This window comes from Sipha flava, unplaced genomic scaffold (assembly GCF_003268045.1).
Source record: "Sipha flava isolate LNK unplaced genomic scaffold, YSA_version1 298_pilon_pilon, whole genome shotgun sequence".
Lineage (NCBI taxonomy): Eukaryota > Metazoa > Arthropoda > Insecta > Hemiptera > Aphididae > Sipha > Sipha flava.
In genome coordinates this window covers 313,642-330,367 of record NW_020272970.1, presented here as the reverse complement: position 1 = coordinate 330,367, position 16,726 = coordinate 313,642, and the positions used below count along the sequence as shown (strand labels likewise).

The window sequence follows — 16,726 nt, the reverse complement described above, 5'->3', positions numbered from 1 at the left end:
TTGTAACGAGCAAAGGTGGAGATGCAAAGGAGAGAAACAGGACGACGCAAGGCTGTAGTAGGACGAGGAGCGGCCGTCCGATCGTCAATCATCCGCTGTATAGAAGCACTTATTTTATGCGCGTGTGTATGTTATATTACACACGATATACCAAACGACTCGCGTGCCGTTTACACACCGCACCCATACCTATATTATACGCGTCGTACATAATATTTCTGCGCGTTTTTTCCCCTTCGTCTCTTCCCCCCCCCCCCATATTATTTTATTTTCTCGTCGTACTCGCAGTGTTTATATGTATATTATGCGTGCATTTATATTATAATATATTATGTGCGCATTATAATATAATATACGCGCGCGTACACATGCGGTGCACGTGTATCAATGATAAGGAAAAAAAAAATTAAATTAAATAAACGCACACGCCGGCACAAATTTCAAATATCTTTTGCGGCGGACTCGATAGCGGTTCGTCGCTATTCGTTTGTTCCGTCTCCGCCGAGCCGTACAATCGGATGCGTTTGTGCGGATAACTGCTGCTGCTGTTGCGGTTGCATGCAGACTTTTTGCCGTCTCTGGTAGATCGCAATCGTTTCACACGGCCACGCGACGACCGTTTACCCGGTGTGTTCATGAATAATATGATAATAATATTAATTAACGGAGTGCGTGCGCGTGCGCAAAAAAAAGATCGTCTATAGTATCGCCTAGGACTCGCATTATAATATATTGCAGTCAACAACGAGGCCCCCGTTATCCGCTACACCGTCGTCGCCGCGATATGCCTCGCGAACAGGATATTCTTCAAAGTTCATCGCAATCCGCAGCGGCTGCGTAAACGGTAAAAAATTCACGACATCGTTCGGCTCAAATACATGCGTCGATTGTCTACCCAAGTGCTGGTCATCTCGACCGTCGCTAATACAAATAGTAGTTTTGAACAATTTAAACGGGAATCATACGGCAGAGTAGACCGTTAACCGTGCGAAAGAGTTAGTAAATGAGACCTTTCTTTTCCAAATGCGTGCAGACGTGCGCGTACGTTTCGGTATCGTTGTGTCCAGTGGCGCCAAACAAAATTTTAAATAGTCTGGTCAATAGCCACCCAATCTACATCTTAAGACCCACCCCCTCTTTTTTAATGTATTTGTTTCACAATGACGATATTTAATAATAACCGTTGATGTATCATAATTTCCATAATACTTACCTTAGAAAAATAAACAGCTCAGTCCCAAGGGGGGGGGGATGCTATTGTCCCCTTAGCCACGCCCTTAAACCCACCCCTGGCACGCACCGTCCACTCCGCCCGTACAGCGCGCCGTCATCGTGACCCGCAGACGTTCGGCGTTGCACTGCGACTATTGCAAGAAAGCCCGACTCGTCGTGATCAATTCGTAACGTCGAATATGTTATCGAATAATATGTATCGAATATGCAACGCGCGGACGTGTACGATTGACAAACGTTTGATTTATTAACACTACGTACGTAAATATGTGTATGTAAATCGTATGATTTTCATCGATCAGAATTTGCGTAGTACCGATAAAACACTGCCTACGCTGTCGAAGTGAAATTTGCAATAATTATATGAAAAACCTTCGCGCTCGTATACATATATCGTACGTTAATGTACCGTTGCGTTTGGATTTACGTAATGTGATACATTTCACTACGAATTTAGGCGGTGCCATGACTGATATATTTTATGTGTAATAAATGTTTACATATTATATTCTTATCAAAGTTTCTCTATTAATGGTTGTGTATTGACTCGGTGTTGCAAAAACTGGTTGTTGCGGTTACATACTGGCCGCTATTAAGTAATTATGTACGTATACCGTACATAAAACAAGCTCGTAATGAGACTTGTACTTACTAACGGATTGGCAGCGGCATGGTTTAAGAATACGTTATTTCCAATATTCGGTCGTATAATATACATGAATCGGTTTTTAAGCCGTGAAAATATAAGCGTTTGCACACTAATCATATCTACTCAAAGTTACACGGATTATGTTGACACCATTTATTGTTGATAATTACTTTGACAAATTATTTTATTTTTTTATTTTTTAAACCTATCAAAGGTCTGCGACATGTTAAATACATATTGATCCCTGGACGTTGTTGACGTGTAATAATATATCAGTTTTATTAAAAAATAATAATAAAAGTCGTGGTAACAAATAACGTCATCAAATATCGGCTGCAATGATAACTGTACGAATACGACGTAGACCACATTATTATTACTTCGGTTTTGCGGCCATATATAGATGATAATAATAATATTAATTTACCAATTATTTACATGAGCTGGGGTATGAATGCTGATTCAGACAGCTGTAATAAGTAGCGTGTCGTTGTTTTTTCATTAGTTTTTAATTATTGTTTTCGTTTCACTATTATAGTATTTATAATATTTTTATTAGTCAGTGGCAAGTATATATAATACATACCTGCCACTGACTAATAAAATTTCAACAAATATTTTAGAAACGAATGAGTAAATAATATTTACTACAATATTCTATTGAATACTGATTTTCAGTAACCGTACGAATACATTTTTATCTAAACTAACCGCATTCCATTCTCGATAATTTACTATAATCTGCGTCATCGCCACGTCGTGTACCTCATATCATTTTATATCGTAAACAAAAACCCCATGATAATACGCCGTGTTAATTCTGTTATGATAACCATACTGTTTACTGCATGATCATTTATTTTCTCAAAAATATATGCACGTTAGCATCTCGGCGACAACTTAGCGGTGGCATTACGATCGTTTTCTGCAGATTTGTTCCTTACGCACAACAAGACGTCACCTGTACAAAGTTCATGTACACCATCTGATCCGATTGAAATCTTATACTTCTTACTCACGAAAACCGATCGCAAAATATTTGCCCGCCCGCTGTTTTCCTTTCCTCTTCGACGCGAACGATTAGAAAACGCGTAAAATAACGTACGTGAGTACCGCACCGCGACGACGCGTCGTCAGTTTCCCGACTGAATTGTCTGAATTTAACCCTGAACTTCTCCTCGGGCTACATGCTCGTGTCTTTGTGATGGTTCGACTGCATGTTTATAATAATAACAATAATAATAACTACGGATAACTTGAACGTAATGGACGTTATGAGCGTGTTGGTATATATACGAGTATATATATGCTTCAGTTTCGTGCGTATACGGTATTATACGTATAATTTTTTGTCGAGGGCCCCTTGTTATTAATATTATTACTTCTTAGACCAGTTTTCGCCTGCGTTCAAATCTGGTTTACACGCGCCTACCCGTCACTCTCACGCACATACACACACACACACACACACACACATACACACCCAATGCTGCTGCCGTTGTCGTCTACGTGCCACAACAGGAGGAAAACCAGTGAAGTATTATATAGTGTGTGTTTGTTTGCGGCGTAATTCCTGTCGGTATTTCATATTTCAATGTGGCGGTATGTTCGAGGGATTACACAGTCCACCGCCGTTTTGTATAAGGGGTGGAGGGTGAAAACCATAAAAAATAATTATACGCCTCTCTCTCTCGGGTCGCATTTATATATATAAGTATATACGATTCAGGGTGTAATACAAAGATTTTACGATTTATTTTACATCAAAATTACATTTAAATATGTCATTTCTACGTGATATACTTACTCCGCATGTATTGTTGTATAATATATATATATACAAAGTGCTTATATTATTATACACTTCTACATATAATGTGTGTATGATAATGCACAGGAGAGAATTTGATATCGAACACAGAAAGGATTGGGAATAAGCAATGACAAGGTCAAACAAGCATTTACAACATACTCGTATATATTCATAATCGTGTGCATCGTACAACAAGAGTTTGTGATTATCGTCCGGGCGTCTTTAAATGCGTCGTCGTTTTACCGAGCATTATCCTTTTTTTTTTTCGTAGATATATATGTAATAAGCGACCGGCGACCAATGTCCAGACGTCTGAATATCTCGAGGCACCAGACCCCATATGTATATTGTATATGATATTTCTTTTCTTCCGACTAACGCAGTCCCATCCCTCACGCCGCGCCGTCATTGTCGGTCTTATCCGTTTTGGGCATCGTCGCCGTTTCCGATATATTCGCTCGGCCGACACACCTTTGGCGTCAGCCCTGGGTGCCGTCCATCCGTCGTCGTCGTCTTTCTAGTTGCCATAAAACGGTTCGTTTTGCCGCTAAACAATATAGGTTTTATGGGGAAAAAAAAAATCCAAAACAAAACCTTCGTTCCTTCGAACGAATAGTCAATGTCAGTTTACTAATCGTTTGGTCGAACTCTTCTAATTCTTTATTTTTTCGAGAATTAATGATTTTTGTTGTGCTCGCGTTTTAAAGTATCAAAACGTATTGGTTAAAATTATATGCCATTGAAGTATAGCATTATATTACAACATATTATACAGTGTACACTGTACTCGTCGGATTAAAAATTTTAAGAAATTAATTTACTTCGACCAAATGTTGGACATGTGGATTTAATTTAGTTATTTGAATCGCTCGAAGGTTATATGTACGAGTATTCAAACTACCTACTACGCAATGATTCAGTAACCGATGGCAAAGAGTCAAAACCGTTTTACCGTTTATTGTAATAATTATTATTTTCATCTATATACACGTTCCTACAAATGACAGCTACACCAAATATAACCCACTCTCGACAATGAAAATCGTATAAAACTTGTAAAAGCCTACACCATTTACTAACTTTATCGATTTTGTTTATATTTTGAAAGTTACGGTTGGTACGGTCTCGAGGTTTTTTCTCAGATTTTAAATAATTTATAACATTCGAAATTCCATAAAAACAAATTTTAATCAAATTATTCCTTAAACTCTATGGACTGTAATATTATAACATAATTTATTGGTAATTTGTTTCGAAATTGATTTCAAATGTATAACTCTGTGTATCTCTATGCCATTATAGATATTAAATAACTTAACAATATATTTTTTTAAATAATTGTACAGTTAATGTAGGCTTGGGTAAATAAAAATATTACAAAATATACAATATATTACTTATTGAGTTGGAACTATGTTTACCTTGAACTGAATTCAGTGATGAGAATAGATATTCAATAGTAGGTTGTTATTTATATTTTCATTCATTATTAAACAACTATACATACATATATTATATTATATTTTAGTAATTTGTTTATGAAATAACAATTTACTATAAAATATACTCATAAATGAAATAAGCTAAAATTATATAAAATAATATTTCAGATAGTTTGTTGTGAAAATCTTGTTTGTCTTTTTGAATTTATTTATTGACACACCAATAATTATAAATACTCAATGATAAAATGTGTATAATTTTATACTTCATTAAATAAAAACCAAGAACCGACCCAACGATTGATATTGATATTTTAAAAAAATATAATTCCCAAGTGGCATTTCGATATTATTATTATTTATTATTAATATAATTTTTATCTCTATCAATCGGTTCAATGGTTATATTATATTTTGTGCGTGAACACGTCTGGAATGCAAATTAATTGTATTTGGACGCGAGCCGCATCGTCAATAATAAATATACAACCCTCCTTGTTTCTCTATCTCTCTCTCAATTTATATGTACACAAGAGATTTATATGATGCATATGGATCGATGGGTTGGTTAATATGCTTATGGAATATTGATAATCCTATCTCACTCTTTATCATCTATATGTGTACGTATACCTGCATATACTAAACATAAATTTGCGTATAAACAAGAAGCTCTGACGTGGTACGTGGTCGTAACCATAACCACTGAAAGTGAATATTAGAAACAACAGGTTGCGGTTAATTTAAAATATATACTTAAATATGTATAACATAATTTTATACTGAAATTATACACGATCTCGATATTTCTGTTCTTGCCCGTTTATCGTCTCGTCATAGTCGAAATACTCGATGTGCATGCCTAACTGTTATAATTGAAGGTACTAATATATTTATAATTTTGTCGAATTGTATATAGACGTTTTAACAATTAATCGTCTGTAGCCGATTTGGAATCCAATACGTACAAACAAACGATTTACCCCGAAAGAAGGACTATTAAAAACGAATCACCGACCAGGAGGTGAACTCCTCTGCGATGAGGGTATAGTGTATGTACACACAGCCAGACGATCGTTAAAATGTTATATCCTGGTGACCAATTACACTGTCATTAAATTTCAACTAATGCGGAGTACAAATAGTGATAAAAAATAAAAAAATAAACGTAGATTTTATGTTCACGGATGACCGTGAACTCGAGAGCTATCAAAGGGCAGGAGAATAGATTGATGTGTTGGTACATATATTATTGCTATACCGTGGTGTATTGGAACTTACTTCACATAATTTAAGGAAAAAGGAAAAAAAAAACGTTTAAGATCAGCTCCCGCGTTAAAAATTGTAATTTGAAATTTATTTCAACTCACCTGAATATTTCATTCTAATCCAGTTGAGTAAACACGCACACGCATTATCTAATTCGTTCTGATGCTGTCGAATCGTCCGTATAACTCTTACGTAGAAATTATTCTCTTGAAAATATCGTTGAACCGGTTGAGCTGTTGTTGCGCACGATAATAATATTTTAGGCACTTTGTCTCGTATGCGTTTGTACATATGTGTGTGTGTGCGATCTAGGTTTGGCTTGAACATATTTTTGCTGTTACTCGTACACGTCTTCGACTCGAGACGAACGAAAAATCAACCATGTAGTTCTGAGGTTAACGTTAAACACAGTCATTATGTAATGCCCGTGTACTTTTTGCCTATGCCTACTTTTTAAATAATCCCAGTTTCCGAAACATACATTACACACACAAACACATACATGCGCGCGCGTAACAGATTATCCTATTTTGTATAGTATGGTCATTACAACGTTTAACCACGGGAATTATTGTGTACTATATAAAACGTTTTTTTATAGTCGATGACGCGCGACGAATGCAATGGCTGAAGCGGATTCGAAATGAATAGAACTATAAAAACAATTAAAATGCCGTGAATCGTGTGTACGCTTGCATCGAAAACGGCTATTTTGCATAATAAACGCCCGCGTACACAGATACTTCAACAAATCGCCGCATTACTATTTGAAATATCCCTAACAATACCTACTTAAAATAGTTTTATTTTCCATTTAGATTAGAAATGTACGAAACGTCTGCGAAACGAAAGATAATGAGCCGGTCGTTGGCATATCTTATCTGTTTAATATTTAGTATACAATTTAATCTATTTTTCAAATCGATTGCCCTCGTTTGATCGTTGACTTTTCTAAGAACAGACTACCTGCACTATGCAGAGTACAATATTAACATGTGTGTTCGCTGATATACGTTCATAATATTTCACAAATGAAGTGACCAAGTATTTTCTACGTTTTATGTCGGAGGGACCAGATGATTCTCATAAGGGTGCTCTTTTATTTACTGTACGTGTAGTTAATATATTTATAAATATGTGTTTCATTTCCGGATTTTAGTGAAATTAATTTCGAAAAGAACCTACTGAGAACTCTTAAATTTACTTGAGAATTTTAATCTTGCAATGTTTGAATATCCTATGCGAGCGATTTGATGGTAAAAAATGTATGATATTTCAAAAACTTATGATTAACATATAGAAGGGATCGAGAGTTGTGCAACAGCAATTACATTATACAGTTATAATAAAATTGTATGTGTAAAGTGCGGACGGGCAAACACACATTCGTTGGGGATTGCTCACCTACATTAATATATGTGTGTGTGTGTGTGTGTGTATGACGAAAGACGATTTCGGTAACGTATAATAATAATAATACAATATTACGAGTGTGTTGATATTATTCAAGGGCAATCGGGCGTATTACGCCGCTAAGATAAATCGAATGCGTGTACGACGTCCAATACAAATACGCGCACGTCCTATAAACGTTGTGTTCTGAGACAATACATGAATTGTGGACCAAGACAAACACCGTTCTGCAGAAGTTCCGATCTCTTCAATACACACACAAATAGCGATGGCATGTATCGGTTATAAATATACGTATTATCGATTTCTTAATATAATTGAATACTTCATTACACGACTCCTACGTATAGCAGCGGTGGTGGATAAGTATTATACGTATATAAGATCAAGTCATATACAACATTCCACATTCCGCGTACGCAGAATCGATAGGTATATAAATATATGTGTGTGTGTGTGTGTGTGTGTGTGTGTGTGTGTGTACGTGAGAGAGAGAGTATAATATAATATTATATAGCAGGTAGCAGCCATAGTTCCCTCCGCGAGAGGTGCGCCTCACATTATAATATACGATGGGCCCCGAGCTACGACTCGCCGCTGTACCTACACTTCTTGTCTTCTCCAGAATAATTAAAAATTCGACCTGCTAGCCATCAAGGACGCGGAATTTTAGCGATTAAACGCATAATACGTGTGCACGTATGCATATATATATATATATAAGATGTCCATCTATATGATATGTAATAATGCTGTGGGCACGTGACGTGCATAAGTTATAACCCACTGTCAGATTGGCAAAACAAATGATGTGTGCGTGGTTCGGTGTTTATTCGCAGCAACTTCTGCAATAATATTCGTAAAATGTATTCGATTCGTTCGATTAATCGCTGTTAGTACGCAGTTCTCCTATGTATACACACATCGAACGATATGTGCCAGGTTCCGTCACACCCGCGACGGCAACAAGTCTCGAAATATCCGTCCCACTCGTCGTACGAATAACGATATGCGACTGCTTATGCTAATCTCGATGCGCCCAAAAACCACCCTGATCTTGTACATAATACGTATTAAATACTCGATAAATCGCGGATAGATACCATCTGCTCCGGAAATAGGGGAGGGTTTTTGCTCAAGATTTTCGACCGGAATCGCGGATTTTGCTTCTTTTGTGCATAATTCCACAGGAAGTCTTAGGCGTGCAGGAAAGAAGCTGCGTGCGCACGTACCCGATAAAATGCACATTATTTATTCCTTCTATGTATAATATTCTTATTTATATTACATGTATACGATAGTTATCTCCAATGCGTACACATATTATACGCGCGACTTCCACTCGTTTATTGCGTTTAGATTTGCCCGTCTTAGTCGTCGCATATTTGCATTGGAACCAGTAATCTTCAGAAACCCGTAATTATCGGCTCACCATATATAACATATTATACACTATCGTGGATATATTACATGTCTACAAAAGCACGTACATATATATTGTGCGCGCACGAGTTAGAAGGAAAAAATGATCTCGGCCTACGGAGTAAGCATTACGGGGCAACGCGCTAATAGATTCAGCTAATTCGTTTCGTACCGTGAGATTATTTATATATATATATATATAGGTATTTATTAAATCCTTCGTCGCTGCGGTTGTAGTTAAGTCGTTTTAGTCGGTCTTCGGGTGCACAGCGTTGCATAATTTCGTGTTTGTGAAGTGTATACCCCGTCGTATTCGGGCCAAGTTCATTCAAAACGCCGTACGTACGCTCGTAGATTCTCGTATTCATTCCGTCCATAGCACCATCTTATGAATACATAAATATTATAATTTTATAATAAATACATATACTACATAGTCATCGCACACGCACAATACTATAAATTATTTTGTTTTTGTAAACAAAACGCCCTCGGTTTTACATTAAAATATAAAAAACACGATGTGCATTCGTTTTTTCGAATCGTCGAACAATGTATCCATTGTCATACCGTACTATCATCATCGTCTACGCACCACACTTTTATTCGACGTACGCGCTCAACACAGTATATATAGGTATTTTCCCCGTCGGGTTAATTGTTTGACGCTCTTTTTATTGTTTACACCGTAAGATTATTATTAACCGAGTACTTTTTTTTTTTAATGTATCGTATAACCCTATTTTATACAGCTGGCATGATAATTTTTTCAAAACAATTATATAACTGAAAAACTTCATCGAACAACCATCGAGGGATATAAACTATTTGAACTCATATATGTATTATATAGGTATATTTTTGTTCAGATATAAAACGGTTAGCGAAGAACGTAACAATTATCTAATAAATTTATTACCGTGGAATATCTAATAATAGTAAACACTTACGTTAAACGTAGTTATAGCTCATTGTGTTTTTACATCCTACGGGCCGGTATTTATGACTCGGTAATTTTGTTAGCAAACCGGCGGTGTGCATTTCGGTTGGTCGAACTCTAAGTAAAAAAGTGAAATAACAAATAAAGGCGGCACCGGTTTGCAAACAACTGATGATTATCTACGCGTTGACCGTTCGAATAATAGTCGATTAACTACGAAATAAATGTCTTTAACTGAATCGCAAATTGTCCGCACTTGCGTCCGTTTAAAACACACAAGTGCATTGGGTACAACACAAACATGTCCTGTGCTGGGTGGCGGTAAATATCGCGGTGATGTAGAACATTAGGAAATGCATTCCAATTTTAGTGTATAAACGGTAACAACGGTGCAACGGTAAGGGTACAAGTACTGTATGTGAGTAAGTTATACGATACTTGGTGGGGGGGGGGGCGAGATGAGGCAGGAGAAGAACGTTTAACGAAAAACCTGTGTACATATATATTATGAAGTAATTCAACCCGATCCATTAATATCGTAACACTCTTATTACAATGAAACAGACATTATACATACAGTGCAGCGTACAAATGTTCGCTGGTGTAAAATATCGCAACGCGTTACTCGATTTTCGATATATCATATTTAACGTAACATAAATATATAACATTATTACGTGTATATATAATTACATCCGTTTGGAGTGTAGTGTTTCGGTCACGGCCGATGACGGTGTGCAAACATCATGTAAACGTACCGTGCGTTGCTCTACTGAGATTTAGGCCGTTTACATACACACACCGATTTTATCGGAAACGAATTCGACGATATGGGATACTGTAGTTTCACATACACTAAACCTACAATTTTCCGTTTACTGCCTATATCACGATTTTATTTTATTGTTGAACAGATTTGTTTTCATGATCTTTCTCTAAATACTTTTAAATCTCATTCCGTTCATTCCTTTTTTTGATCCTATCTTTATATACGTCCGTCGTCTTGTTCTGAAGGCATGTTCTTGACTCCACCAACTCAATAAGAGTACGTATGTTAGAAATAAAACTCATAATAATGATAATAATAATACTGCTAGAAATATTAAATAATAATATAATAAATAATAATAATCAGTTTTATTGAAGACTAGTATTCGACTTATATCGAAACGAACCAAAACGGTATTATCGGTTATGCGAGAAAACGAACTATTTATTGTTATTAGACAATGAAATCGGAACGATAAGCCACCGTATACGTCCGATTTACACATCTATATCGTCAAACGATATTTCCATCGTATCGGTAGCAATGTGAAAACTATTCCTTTAAAATTATACAAATTGAGTCTTTCCGACGCACGAGTCTAACCGGCACCGGTAACATCGGTGTGTGTGTGAAAACGGCCTTACCATCGAAAACGAGCACGTGACGACTGTGTGAGCAATGTAATTTTATAATAGAGCCGCGCGGACGGGGAGGTGGGTACTTGCAGCAGCAGCTGGACCAGGTGCGCTCGTCCGCGAGAAATCGAACCGTCCTACACGGTCGTGATTATCACACACGGTAGGCGCGTTCGGGCTACTAACTGTACACGATTATTATTATTATCTTCGTCATCGTAAGTAGTCTTATACAGTCTCGTATAAAAAATCGTTATTATAAACAGCGGGTCGCAATTACACGGTTTGTTTTGCATTCGCGCTCGATCCACCGGTTGGATACGAATCGGAGGAAAGGAAAAAAAAATTAAAACGCAACCGTTGTATACCTAAGCATGGTGATAATGATTATAATAATATTATTATAACTTCGGTCGCGCGTCGCTCGTCCGGCTTGCGAAAAAAAAAAAAATTATGAACATTGCATGATGTAGCTACTCAGCCCGAAGGCTGTTTTCCGTACCGGCAGATATTCACGGAGGAGCCCCCGCGGTAATCGGTCAATTTTACGAGTTGCATAATAATAGATACGACGTCGAGAAGACGACGATGACGGTGTATTTTATTATTACCATTATTAGTATTATAACTATTATTATTATACAACGAGGCGCGCAAAACGGACGGTTTTCGCGCATTCGTCTTGGTTGTTCGTATGTGCGCGTGTGCGTGTGCGCGCACACAGACGCGTACGAACGTGTGTGTGTGTGTGTGTGTGTGTGTGTGTGTGTGGAAAAAAGAGGCGTCGGATTACACGACAACGGTGCGGCGACGAGCGTTTACCCACGCGGACCGATAGGTAGCGCTGGTGGTGCCGAGGACACGGCGCGGTACAACGAGGAAGCGGCTGGAGTGTTCTGGACGACTGCCGCTGCCGCCCGGTCAGTTCAAGTTCGTGTGCCATATGTTGCGGTCCGCGCTCTGTCCGTCACGTTTGTCCGTCGCATTTACGTTTCGTTTTTTCGAGTGCGTACACCGTTGCCTCGTACATCTATACCGCTATCGTTACTGCTGTAACCCTATGTGCTCGCTCGTATCGTGCTGTGATCGTATTACGCGTGTCGTCGAAGTGGTCGAGTGATATCCTGAAAACACGTCCGTCCACGACCGTCATGCTTTTCGGATGGTTCTCCTAACGAATTCGGTACGTTTCTAAACCCTCGTACACTTTTTTCATCCTGTAACATATGCTTACATGATTATTTTAATATTCGCTCGTCTCGGCCGTACGTTCGATTGAGATTCACGATAAATCACTCTCGCGCATGGTCACTTTCAGGTAACCCTGTTATTGATTTATGCTGTCGTGATTAATACGTCCGTATTACCGTCGTTATTCGTACGGTGTGGGAATTGCGTACCGAGAAACATCTCGAAACCGATAAACACATGACACTTGTACGTTGGTTTTTTGGCCGCCGCGACATTGCAGATATACCCACCTGTTACTGGCCATTGTTATTCCTTAAGTACAAATACTACGAAAAATGTTTTCTGGATAACACATGGTCTGAGCCATCCGTTCCTAGAATAGAACATTACCAAGTGCTCGTTATTAGGCAGAAACCGGTCGGTATTTCGAGTTCAAAACGTTCGAGCAATCCTTAATCATAACATTAAAAATTCTACTGAGCGTTAATTCATTTTTCATACGTGAAGTTTATGACAGGGTTATCGGTTAGTGTTTTTAACCACTATGGTTCGGGAAAAGGGCTCAGCACCGAAAAGATTATGATCTTAATAATGCATCGCACGAATCGACGGATAAATAACCTAATTTCACGGGTACAACTATATAGTGATTTGTGTGACGACGCAATAACGTTTTATGAAATTCACTCTCGTTTTTATAAAGAATTCGTCATATTATTTATCTGTGTATTATACAGTTGTACGTTATTTGATATCTGATTGATTTCACTTTTTTTTTTTATATGGTCGAATACGATAATTTTTTTAGAGTGCTTGGGGGGAGGGTCAATCGTGCTCTAAAATACGTATACGTGTAACAATTTAGGTACGTGCCTTTACTGATTTCATTTTTACTTTCGATGGTAAACTAAATTATACATTTGGACCTTTTATTTTACCAATTTATCCGAAGCACGTATATAGGTTTACGATAGATAAACATTACTGTATGTATTGTATGGGAGGATGTTATTTTGACAGATTCCAAACACTCATTTTAAAGATTAAAAAATTAAATGTACACACATTGATGAGGGTTAGAAGACTAGAAGATTTACCGTAATTTACCTTAATTTACTACTTCATCAATAAATAAATCTACTTACCTCCTTTTTTTGACCTATAGATATTTTCGGTAAACGTATGAATAACGGTCCAAAAAAATAGTCTAGACGTACGCAACTAAATCACCATTATATTTGACAATCCAAAATTAGCAAATAAACTTCAAGGATATCACGAATAAAATTTGTATGTTCAATTTCAGAAGCATAATTATATGCTTACATAAGATGAAATTTAAAATCTTTCCATACGCCGAATCGTTCAAAAATATTAAAATGTTATAATTAATGAGAAATTAAATACGTTTTGGTAAGCGATGATTATGTCTTTTGTAAATCTGCTTACACCCGAAAATCGAAAATCAGTCCAATTCGTACTGTCGCACGATCATATGTTTCAAATAAAAACTTCCTGTTCATGTTCTGTGTGTGATAATATATGTGTTAAGATACGTAGCTGTCGGCATGTAAAACCGGTAAATAACAAGTATTTTGGCGTTTAAATGAAATTGTATTACATCATTTCCGACTCATAACCACGTTCGGCAATTGGCCGGTACCACTTTCCACCAGAGTTCATTCAGAAAAGCCCAGGGCTACATTAAATATGACATATTATTTTTAATTTCCGAGTTAATTTCGTTAATGAATGAAAACCTGAAATTTGTATGGCTAGGTGTTTAAGACTTATGGGTACTGCAATTCTGTTAAATGGACATTGACCTCATCTAAGTATCAGACGTCGGTGTACAATTTTGAAAAAACAAATGATAGGAATTATTATGTTTGTCGGGTAATAATCAGCGCAACGTAAATAATAACACTCGTATTTTTAGTTAGATGACCAACTACTGTTACCAAATCTGCACACACATGTTAAATTAACAACACGTATTTTTTTTGCGCATATTTGTGTACAATATTATCACTATATGTAGTGATTTAACCGTCCATGAAATGTCCGACTGACAATTGATTACATGATTTTGTTGTTATATATTATGCATTTAACAAACAACCAACAAATTGCGTAAAAATTATACATAGATCTTATAAAATATTAGTTATGGGTTTTTTTTTTTTTATAATTTTACTTTTTCGGTCCATCCATTTGTGAAATTCGAGAAAATTCTTCTACATCAACTCCATATTTGATTCTTAAGTCATTATTTCTTCATGGATATTTTAATGGGTAGCCCGTGGTAACATTTACACAACAAGTCACGTGAAAATTCACTTCCGAAATGATATTTTACCGAATGCTCATCGCCATATAATTAATTTGTTTCAATATGCTTTGATATATTCAAAATACTCAAACAAGTTTTAATACAATTTGACGAATGGAGATGTCCAAAGAAATGTTAAAAAATGTCCACGTGTGTTTTCTTTCAACTACTAATTTATATAATTTATATGATGTCGGGTGCGTCATCTGTTCAAAGAAAAACGCTAAAGTACATATAAAGTGACACCAATAACGACTGTTGAAGTCTCTACCGACCAGTTTCGATAGTTCTTGTTGGAAAAACACTGAAATGAAACGATAACTAAAATTATAAAATTACGACATTTTAAAAGATACTATGATTTATAGGAAATGTAAAAAGATAATAAAACTAATAGAAATACCTATAATATGTAAATGTTCTTACATTAAAATATTTTAGTGTATTTATTAAATGTATTTTAACGTTTATTCGAAATATGTACAAAATACGAAAAAATAATTAAAAAATTTAAATAAAATGTAAATACATACGCTTATATTTCATAGTTTTATATGTATTTTTGTTTAAGTCCTCACAATGACCTAATAACAATAATAATGAATGTAAATAGCATTATCGAATGAAAAGAAAAGTCAACTCATGCACTTGATTGATTTGCAATAGTAAAAATTCTTGGGAAATAAAAATGTGCCCCATATGTTGTGCGCGATTTACGTGCCGGAACAATGAATACATAGGAATTTTTTTTCATTATAAAGGGCAGCACACCTGCGACAATTATTCAGAACAACATTCCGTTGATGGAAGAAAATCATACGAAATATGAAAAAATGCCCTTAAATCACGTTTGATGGCTGAATAGACGAAATCAAATAGCTTTAATATGTAGGTACCTACTGAGTTGTAGAAACTCGTAAAGTATAAGTTTCTCAGCTATTTGTATTTTCTGTTTGTCATATTGTATTAAAATATACTGTGGAACAAATAATTTGCTTAGAAAATAAAATAAATTGGTACAGTAGGCCGTGTGTTCATCACTTTCCCGACTATATCATGTATCTGTATCGGAATCTTTCATATTGTATTATGTTTAATGTATGTAAGTATAAGTGTATATATGTATATATATATTAAAACATGTATTCATACTTAAACATTTGTATTTATATACATATATTTATTGGAAATAAATCTTGTTTCCGTTTTATTGTGAAGTTAAAGTAATCTACACTGAAAATCCTATTTAAACTGCATGGGCTATGGTGGAAATAATTGATTTCAACTAGATTTCAAGTAGGGGTATACGCATTGTGAACGAATAAACCACAAATGCAACTGCGGTTATAATGCAAAAAAGCAGTCCAATTCGGTTGCTTATAGTAATTATAAAACAAATAGCCAGATCAGCATCTGTTTTTATTTTGAAGTCGTTCCGTTTTTATAAGAGATGGGTTGGTCTTCTAACTATCCTCTGTTGACGTTAACCCTCTTTCGTTGCACGCATCGTCATCGTCGTTGTAGTTTCCCGACCGAGAGTTCCGGACGACCGACAATGACGACGTCCGGAGACCTGTAGAGAGCCGAACACGCCCAGACAAATGTTACGCTCCATTAA

At 36.3% G+C, this 16,726-nt stretch overlaps 1 protein-coding gene and 1 long non-coding RNA gene across 4 annotated transcripts in view; one reads left to right on the top strand and one right to left on the bottom strand.

Annotated features, from left to right (window-relative positions):
* The window catches only part of LOC112685900, a 28,034-nt gene extending 26,300 nt beyond the window's left edge, over positions 1-1,734 (bottom strand). Inside the window, exon 1 of the long non-coding RNA XR_003148844.1 lies at positions 1,214-1,734. This is a non-coding gene — a long non-coding RNA (uncharacterized LOC112685900). The remainder of the gene's footprint in view (positions 1-1,213) is intronic.
* Positions 1-16,726, top strand: part of LOC112685899 (rho GTPase-activating protein 20-like) — a 232,048-nt gene that overhangs the window by 195,280 nt on the left and 20,042 nt on the right. The window lies entirely within an intron of this gene.